The sequence below is a fragment of the Hydra vulgaris genome, chromosome 01 (assembly GCF_038396675.1).
Source record: "Hydra vulgaris chromosome 01, alternate assembly HydraT2T_AEP".
NCBI lineage: Eukaryota > Metazoa > Cnidaria > Hydrozoa > Anthoathecata > Hydridae > Hydra > Hydra vulgaris.
The window spans coordinates 24,390,413-24,401,178 of NC_088920.1; positions in this window are offsets into that span (position 1 = coordinate 24,390,413).

Here is a 10,766-nt window from a genome sequence, read left to right on the forward strand (position 1 = left end):
TTCTAGTCATCGATGGCGAAAAATACTTTTGTTTTGCAGGGGACAACATGCCTGGAAATTCTGGATACTACACAACCAACAAAAAGACATGCCCAGAAAGTGTTCGTTTTATAGGAAAAGAGAAATTTCCAAAAAAATTATTAATGTGGATATCTGACCGTGGTATGTCCGAGCCATTGTTTCGCACTTCCAAGGCTGTAGCGATCAATTCAAATCTATATTAATGAATGTTTAGAAAAACAACTTCTTCCATTTATTCACAAGTATCATGGAGAATTTAACTGTTTATTTTGGCCAGATTTAGCAAGTTCTCATTATTCTAAAGATTCTCTAAATTGGATGGACCAATATGTCTGTTACGTTGATAAAGAATCCAATCCCCCAAATGTGCCTCAAGCACGACCAATTGAAAATTTTTGGGGACATTTGGCACAGAAGGTTTACGAGGGAGATTGGCAAGCTTCAACAGAGCAAGTTTTGATTGATCGCATTAAACTAAAACTACAAGAAATTGATTTAAACTTTTTACAGTCGCATATGAAAGGCGTCAGAGCAAAATTGAGATCAATTGCAGATGGTGGTGTTTTTTCATATAAAAAATAATATATTTTTCATTTAAAGATAAATGCTTTATTTAAAAAAATATAATAGTAGTTCGTTTTTTTATTTATAAATAAGTTATTGACGTTTTTATTTTGTCCGATAACTTCCGCATCACCCGTTAAAAGTGTAAAAGTTCCATTTTACCTATTGTTTCCAAAAAAAGATAATTTTGATCATGTGGCTGAAAGGGTGCGGGGTGGCCAGAAACTATTAAGACACGTTGGTCTTAGCGATGAAGAGACAATGGACTTCTTTATACTTTCCGAATCGCACAGTAAGAGCTTAGTAATATTTACCACTATATACTCTACTAAATCTTTAAAAAAAAATTTTTTTGGAGAACAACCTGGTAATTAAAATTTAGTGTATTTTACAGATTTTTATTGTATTAAAAAATTAAGATCTTACTAAAAATGTTGTTTATAACGGCTGTTGTAGAGATAATTACAAGCGAAATCAGGATTTGAATAAATCTTTATATACATCCCTAGAAGATATATATGTGATATTGAATACAGACTAAAGAAAAAAAAGTTTAATTATTTCTTATTCTTTATTTCTTCAAAGACTTGAGAAATGGATGACTTAGCGCCGAACCGACCTATACAACGAATATATTAAAATGAGATAACAGAACACTATATATTGTTTATTGTTTATTTTGCCGTTTAATAATATATACAGTTTCGAAGCATATATATGAAAAGAGATATTGGCGGAGCAAGAAAAAAACTTATTTAGCCTTATCACCGAGCCCCATTCTCACACATTTAAAAAAAAACGTAATATTTAAATATCTATAGTAAACAAATTATTTATTAAAAAAAATGTAAGAGTAAAATAGATAACAATTCGTTATCATTTAAAGAAAATTTAAAGAATCTAAATTTAAGGAAAGAGTAAGATCAAGTGAATAAGAAAAAATAAATAAAATATTATCATTTGCTTAAAACTTAAAAATTTAAACTTAAACTTAAGAATAAAAAGCAAATAATTTTTTTTTAATTATTCACCTCCCCAAGACCGAGAGTCTTGGAGTCGAGGAGGCTGCTTTTTGTGGTTACAACCCTCTCTCAACTCTATAACTCCGAAACACGAAGCTCAACAAACAAGGCCGCTGCGCGAATAAACAAGTTGATATTACAAACAAATTAATATACACCATAGAAATAACATAAATGAATTATTTACTTCATAGAAATAACGTAAATAAATTAGCAAGCGCCACAAAGGTAATACCATAATTAAGGTCAGGGCCGTACCAATGGCGGGGCCAGCCGGGCCGCGGCCTTAGGCGCCAAAATAGGGAGGGCGCAAATTTTAATAAATTAAAAAAACAATAATCAGTTAATGAAACAAATTTTCACGGCGCACAGTGAGTCAAAATTCATAAAAAACGGCAAGAAACCCCCCATAAAAAAGTATTGCTGGAAATTAATTAATTTAATTATAATGTTACTAAATACCACTAAAAGTCAATAATTAACTTTTTTGTGAACAATTTTCAAGATTTCACCAATTTATACGCCTTTTTCCGAAACATATTTATTTTATTTTATTTATCGGAAAACTCGTTCAATAAAATCTAGCTTTTGTGTCACTCTTTTAAGATTGACATGGGTAAAAACAGTTCAAAATTTAATTTGAAGTCATATGTTTAAGATGTTTGGCAACTACTAACAACATTTTTGACAATAAATTTAGTTTTTAGTTTTTCATTACTGAGATCTCAAAAATGTGTCATAAATTGATTTTTTTTAATTAGTTTAATTATGAGTTTAGTTTAAAAACTAAACGATTCCACTAGATTCCATGGTAGTTTTAATATTTTCCCATTAATAGGTATATATGAAAGCAGAAAAAATAAAAATCATTTGCCCAAACTTGCCCCAATTAAAATAAGACCTTTCAAATAATTCGGTTTTTTTGTGTGTTTTTTTTCGTTTTTAATTAAAACTTGCCATATAAAGTAGCGAATATTAGTTCATTGCTTTCATTCATTACACAAATTATACATTTAGTTCCTATTAGTAAAAAAACTCATGCTCATGCAGATGGTGCTAATTATCAAACCTCAAAAACCAATATATGCAACGTTTAATGGCATAGTGTACGTTTTAAAATTAAAACTTGTGTATAAAATAACTTAAAATAGTTCATTGCTTACATTCAACATGAAAAGAATACATTTAGTTCCTATAATTCAAGAGTTAGGAATTAATCATGATAACTTTCTCGAGGCTCTTCTACGTGAGTTTTGTAGACTGGAGGGTCTATACTATGAAAGTATTGAAAAACCTGAAATGATAAATCTAAAGAAAACTCTAATAATATTTAAATGTAAATTCCGATCAAAATTGCGGAAGTATGCAAGAACCTTTTCTAGACTTTTAGAACACGAGCGAACTTGGTTGAACAAAGATATTACTGTTAACAAAAAAAATGTTGCATCAGGTTCAGGTAGACAGTGCAAGAACTGGGAAGATTTAGGTGATAGAAGCAGAAGATCCAAGGTATTAATAAATAAATTAAATTCAACCCAGTTAAAAAAATAGTTTACAAGCTTAAATATTAAATGTTATCTTGTTTAAGGTTGCCAAATTGGCTGAACATCCTGCTGAAGCATTGGCATTAGCTTCAATAAAAAAAGCCACTAGAGATCCTAGCAAAAAAGACTTTGTTGATCTTGTGAAAAGTGCTACAAACTCTGAAAAAGATAAAATCAAAAAGATAAATTTTCCGATAAAAATGAAAACCGAAGACGCCTTGAGCTTAAAAATTCAGTGTGACCTTTCTGATGAACAGTATCAAATTATTAGAAATTCATCAATAATACATAATGCAGATATTTATCCTTCACTTCATGAAATTAAGAATGAGAGACACAAATGTTATCCTGAGGGTTTAATTGTGACAGAAACATCTGCTTCAACTTCTCTACAAGGTATGTTTAATCATACTCTGACAAGGATATTAACTTTTACGGAATGCCAAGACTCTATGAGAATGTTTGCTGAAATTGGGGGGAGGTTTAAAGGTCTACTTCATTATAAAGGTGGTTTTGATGGTGCCTCCACTCAAAGTGTCTATAAACAAAAATACACTGATACAAATATTGGTGAAGCCCAAGTTAATGAACAAAGTCTTTTCCAGACAGCTGTTGTTCCACTTAAATTAACCATCATGAACAAAAATGTATGGCTAAATAAAAAGCCCTCTAGTACACATTACTGTAGACCCCTCCATCTCCAATATCAAAAAGAAACGGAAGAATTGATAAGAAATGAATATGAAATTTTAAAAGCAGAAATAAATAGACTAGTCAAGTTTGAAGTAAAATTAGAAGTAGAGGAAGGCAAACCGGATACGACTATCACATTTAAGTTCAAACTAGATTTAACCATGTTTGATGGTAAAGTGATTAATGCCCTCACTAACACTCTGTCCTCGCAATCATGTAATGTTGGCGGAGCTAAGCCCAGTGAATTTAATAACCCAGCATTGATCAGATCTAAACCAATCAATAAAAAAGCTTTATCTTTGGGTCATTCTACTCTGCATTGCTGGCTCAGATGTTTTGAATATATTTTACATATAGGATATAAATTAGACATTAAAAAATACTTTGCCAAATCCCCTGCTGAAAAAGCATTAGTAAAAAGTAAAAAAACGAACATTCAACTGAAGTTTAGAGAAGAGCTAAGTCTTATAGTTGATATGCCCAAATAGAGTTTTGGCAACACTAACAATGGAAACACTGCCAGAAGAGCATTTGAAAATGCTGAAACTTTCGCTCATATAACGGGAGTGGCAGTAGATGTAATTATTAGATTGAGGACAATCCTAATAGCAGTATGCTCCTGTTATGAATTGAACTCTGAAAGTTTTGGCCAGTATTGCTATGAAACTACAGCTCATATACTCAAAAACTATTGCTGGTATGTGATTCCCCCAACTGTTCATAAACTCTTGGAACATGGTGTGCAGATATCTGAGGCATTAGAACTGCCAATTGGTTACTTCTCTGAAGAGTCACAAGAGGCTCTAAATAAAGAAATTCGCAAAGCTAGATTAAACCATACAGCCAAGATATCTAGAAAGAATGTTATGAAAAACCAGTACCAATACTTGTTGATTAGAAGTGATCCTGTAATATCAAACACTTGTTTAAAAAATACAAGGTTGAAAATGGAAAAACACTTACCCTTGAAGTTTTATCTTTGTTAATGCTGTAATAATGAAATAAAGCCTTTTTATTAGTATTAGGTTTTCTTTTTTTGTTTTCTTGAAAGAAAAATTAGATAAGATAAAAATTTATTTTGTTTTTAATATATTTTAATACAATATAATATTAAAATATTTTTCGAACCAGTTTTTCTTTTTAATTAATAAATGTTTTGGTTTGAGGAATTTAATTTTTTTAAATTAAGTCAGTCATTGTGCGCGTAAAAGTCTCTAACGCGTATACGCGTAAGTAGTACAAGCCTTAGGCACAATAAATATTTAGATTAAAAAATATGTGGTATTCTTTTATATGGTATTTTGGATCAAGGAATTCGATTTTTTTATTTAGGTTATATTTTATGCGCGTAAAAGACAGTTACACGCGTATGCGCGCGCCTTACGCGTAAAAATTATTTTTAATGAAAAATTTAAATTTTTTGACCCAAAATACGATAATATTGATGTATCACATAATTATATATGATAGTTATATAATTTTTGCTGTTTTTTCACCTTTCTGACTCACTGTGCGGTGTCGCTGCTGTTTATAAGAAAATTAATTAAAATATCGCCTCTTGACACAAACTCTTAAATATTAATGCTCATTTACTGAACAAAAGAGCGCCCTTTAACACTAACATACCTTTGATAACTTTTGAACATTATGATTCTATTATGAATCGAACCAAAAAATTATATGGTGCTGAATTTAAGAAGAAAAGAAAACAGCGCTAAGAAAGTGACGAGAAACTACAAAACTGTTTCAAAAAGTGGTTGGTAACAAACTCAATGGAATAACAAATTATTTCAGAGTATATTTGTATTGAAGTTAATGAAAATTCAACAGATCCTATAATTAACTAAAGTTTAGATCATCATTTGGAATTAATTGAAGAGAAGATTTTCATCAGCCAAGGTCAAGAAGAATTTTGAACAATTAATTCAAAACCAACAAGGGAAGATGGAAATGCCCAGCTTTCAGACCCAGCTGAAATGGACGAGGGTGAACTTCATTCAGAAATCTCAGAAATTCCAGTGGCCTCGGAAGAAAATTTTCAACATAGGGATCCAGCAACATGGTCTAAAATAACGGACAAAACAAGATGCTTTTTTATTGATCATGGGCCAGAGCAAGATTGAAGAGAATTTTTCCCAAACACGCTGTGTGATTTTGACAACAGAACACTCAAAATGTTATGAAAAAATTCATCCCAATGGTGAAAAATTTGTTCGTACTTGGCTACACTACAGCAACAAAAAAGATTCTATATTTTGTTTTTGCTGTTTTTCATTTTCAACAACAAAAACCAACAATTTCTCAGAAATTTCCAAAGGGTTTTGTGAAAAAACTAAACCCATGAATTCCTGAGCATGAAAACAGCAATGAACACCAAAGATGCTATTCTGATTGGAAAACTCTTTAAAAAAACCTTAAGAAAGGAAAGACCCTGGATTCTGATCTGCAGAGAGTTATAAGTGAAGAGATAAAAAAGTGGAGAGACATCTTGAAAGTGATTGTTGATGCAATTTTGTTCTGTGCCAAGAACAATCTTGCCCTTCGAGGAACAACAGAAGACATCGGTCAACAAAACAGCAGCATTTTTCTGAGCTTAATTGAGTTGATTAGACATTATTATCCTTTAGTGGCTGAACACATTGCGTCCGTTAAAGCATAAAAAACCACAACATCCTACTTTTCTCCTCGAATTCAAAATGAGCTGATTGAGTTACTTGGGCAGAAAGTCAGGAACAATATTTTGTCAAACATCAAAGAAGCTAAATACAACTTTGTTTTATTTGACTGCACTCCAGATGCCTCCCACAAAGAGCAGATGACTCAGATCATCAGGTATGTCCACATCAGTGATGAAACCTGCACAATTAAGGAAAGCTTTGTGAACTTCATTGAATCTCACCAAAAAACCGGAAAAGGTCTTGCAACAGAGATAACTGAAAAATTGGAGAAGGATGGTCTAAACATTTCCGATTGCCGGGGTCAAGGCTATGGCAATGGAGCCAATATGTCTGGAAAGTACAATGGCGTCAAAGCTCACATCCATTCTCTTATTGAGTCAGTAAGATTTGTTCCATGCGCAGTTCACACTTTAAATCTTGTTGGTGTTCATGCTGCTGAGGTTCCCCACTCATGATTACGTTTTTTGGAAAGGTTCAAGCCATCTTTAACTTTTTTTCAAGCTCCACGTCAAGATGAGAAAAACTGATGAAAAGTTGACGATCTCATTAAAGGGAAACAGTGACACAAGATGATCTGCCAAAAAAGAATCAATCACACCATTGCACCGACAAATCAAAGACGTTCTTCAAGTTTTGGAATCCATTATCCACTATCCCATGACAAATGCTGTCACAGTTAGCAGTACAAAAAAACTTTTCATTCAAATTGATTTCAGTTTTTTGTGTTTGTTGGATTTCTGGTGTCGAATTCTTTCTCTAATTGACCAGGAAAATAAACTGCTTCAGTCAAAAACCATTTCAATTGACATTGCCGCAAAAAAATGAAAGAATTGAAGGCTTTCATTCAGAATCTTCGAGATGCTGGGGTGGACAACATTATCAAAGATGCCACAGAAAAAGCTAACCAGAGCGGAATTGATGGTGGCTTTCAAACCAGGGGAAGCACAAAGTGAAGCAAATAGCACTTTATGAAGCTGAAGATGACTCTCACTTTCTCACAGCAGAAATAGAATTCGGATCTCATTGCAACCTTGTTTTTGATAGCATTATTACACAAATTGAGTGACGGTTTGAGGCTATGTCTGCTGTATCCTCTGATTTTGACTTCCTCAGTGGGCATTCACTTTTTAAAAGTTCAATGGATGAACTCAAGAAAAAGCTGCAAATTTATCTCAAATTTACAAGGCAGATTTAGATTCTTTTGATTTCCAGTCAGAAATGACAAGCTTTAAATATCAAGCTGCCGCAATGATAGACAACTTTGAAAAATCTAGCCCGATCGACATTTTGCAGCTCATTCATAAATAATCTTTGACCGATGCTTATCCCAATACGGCGATTGCTATTCGCATTTCTTTTATCATAATAGTCACAGTTGCTACGTGTAAGAGAAGAAAAGAAAATTGCGCCCCCGCTCCCCCCTTAAAAAAGAGAAGAAAATTAAACGAAAAAAATCATTTATTGGTCACAAAATATATCACATCAGGTCATAAGTAAAATTTTTCAATAAGGTTGCACAAACTTTAGTTCAATGTTACTTTTCTGGCTTTTCTTGAGGCAAATTCGCTAATGACAACATCAAACTCAATGTTGTTTGCCACTTCATTTTCAATTGAAATTATAGCCAAACTAGACAAACGTTCTTGGCACATTGTTAACCTCATATAGTTTTTTATGATCTTAAGTTTACTAAAACATTTTTTTTACTGAATAAATAAACATTACAATGTTTAATTTAATATATAAAATAACAAATAATTTATTTATTTAGAAGATAAGAGGTAATTAAAATTATAAGGGTTTCTGACTTTTTTAAAAAATACAAATTCTTATTCTATATGATGCTTAGACACAAATGATGATATTTTTTGAGTTGAATTAACTTTTAGAATTTCCGAAACCAACTTATCGTCCATGAATTTTCCCAAATAATAATATTTTTCCTAAGTCTTCTTTTTTTAAAAGACTTTAGCAAATGGGCCACAGGAACGCGACGCCAAGGGGCCATGCCCCCCTCTCCTTAATTTTTTAATGACTTTTTTTTATTTTTTTAAATAGAGAAGTTTTAAGTATTACTTTTTTTTTGTAGTCTTGGTATGTTTTGTTAGTTCTTTGCCTCCCCTTCTCTACTAAAATGTCACGCACAGGTATCATAGGAAAAATTCGTGGCAATAACTTGTTCATGGAAATGTGAAACTTTATTCACCTTCAAGAAAAAACAAACCAAAAGTACTAAAAAACATTTTCTTTTAAAATGAATGCACTTCAAGGACGGATCCAGACCATATAGAAAGAGAGGAGGGCGATTCTTAGATTTTTTAGATTTCGTGGATCCAGACTTGCTGAAGTGACGCTAGTCTTCGCATCCTGATAATTTTGCTTTAATAACCCCATTGCTGATAGCAAAACTATTGTTATGATTATACTATTATACAAATCTAGATTAAAAGTTTATTTTATTGAACATTATTTTCGTTGGCGCACAAAATGTATCTGTATTTTACTTTCTTCGTATCGTAAAATTTTACAAAATCCAAAATAGAAAAACTGTAAATTCAAATTTCAGAAAAAAGATAGCGGCTAAACAAAAATGCAAAATAAAACTGCATTAGAATCCCTCTAAGTTGGACTCTCAAGGGTGATTGATATATAGTCCGAAGTAACGAATGTTTCAGTAAAGCGAAGCTTTCGGTATGATAATTGACTTAAAATGTATAAACAGGATTCCAACAGTATTATCAAGGAAATAAGAGACTTACCGATAATTAAAAAAGTCTATGAAAATCTTTAGTTTTATGAACTATATTTGATGCCATACTTATTTACTTTTAAGTTTTGAATTTTAATTGTTTTTGACTTTCCTAAAATTTTATTATTGTATTACGTACACTTATATGCAGTTTAAAATAAAAGTACTAGTTAAGCGAAGTTTTTTGCCGAAGGGACTCAAAAAAACAGTACAAGTTAGCAAACGGTCCGAATTAACCAGGGTACGACATAAGCGGATAATTTTATACTAAGTTGATATTGAAAGTTTAAGGGGAATTGAAAATCCGTTCGATTTAGCAAAAGTCCGATTCTCCATGGTCCAAGTTTACGGGATTTTGCAGTATTCATTTGGAAATATTAATGTAACATAATTCGGATAAGATTTTATAATTTCCTCAACATGCGATATGATGGTTCACCGTCCAACTTAAGTAACTTGGTCATGAATCAATGTAGTGAGTTCAATATTAAATAGTTCGCTTTCTGAAGATTCGTATGCTTTTATTTTCATCTGTTATCAGATAAAACGTGGTTTATTTTTACAAATATGTTTTACAAACATGTTCCCTCTTTGAGAAACACGTAAAACTTTAAGAACATTCGAGGTTTAAACAAACTTTACGATATTATTAGATTTAAAAAACTTTTAACTAAGTTAGTTTAATAAGTTATATTATATATGAATATTGTTGTAACAAATATATATTATGCTAAAATGGCCTAAATTATATTTTAAATTGGTTTGTAGGTGACCTTTTTGAATATTTATAAGAATAAAGGTCATTTTAGTCATTATTAGGCAAATGTTCATCAAACGTGCAACAGGGAATGATTTTGGAGAAAAAGTCAGAATAACATTTTTTGCAAGCCGTCTAACATGTTTGGAGAGAATATTTTTTTAATTTTAGGATAAAAATAGGATTTCATCTTTCTCTCACCAAAGAGTTTTTTACTGATCGGTTTCGACGTTCACCAATTATTGGCATGAGTTTTTATAATGATAAGCAGACCTACTTCTCTCACATTTCAGGAGTATTTTCAAGACTTTTTTAGTGAAATTTCCGACCTTGGTTATTAACATTTATACATTTTACAATGTTTTTTTATTACAAGTTTCATCGATAAAAAATAAATAATAGAATAATGATAGAAGCAGTTAGAAGAAAAAAAAACTTGTCGCCAAACCCCAATATTAGGGGTAAAAATATTTTCATTATATATAAATAATCATTATTAAACAACTAAAATAAAACTTATAAAATCAAAGAAAACCCATTCTGAAAAAACATGCTGGCGTCAGTTTTGCTTCTGACTTTAAAAAATAGTGGATAGTATTGACTTCAACTCTTTCTTTGGAAACTTTAGGCCAGTTTGATTTTGACACTGTTTGCAGCTCCTAATTTATTTAAATATATTAACATGATGCAAGTAAATTTTTATATCTTATTATATGTAGTGTTTTTTCGTAGAGTGAA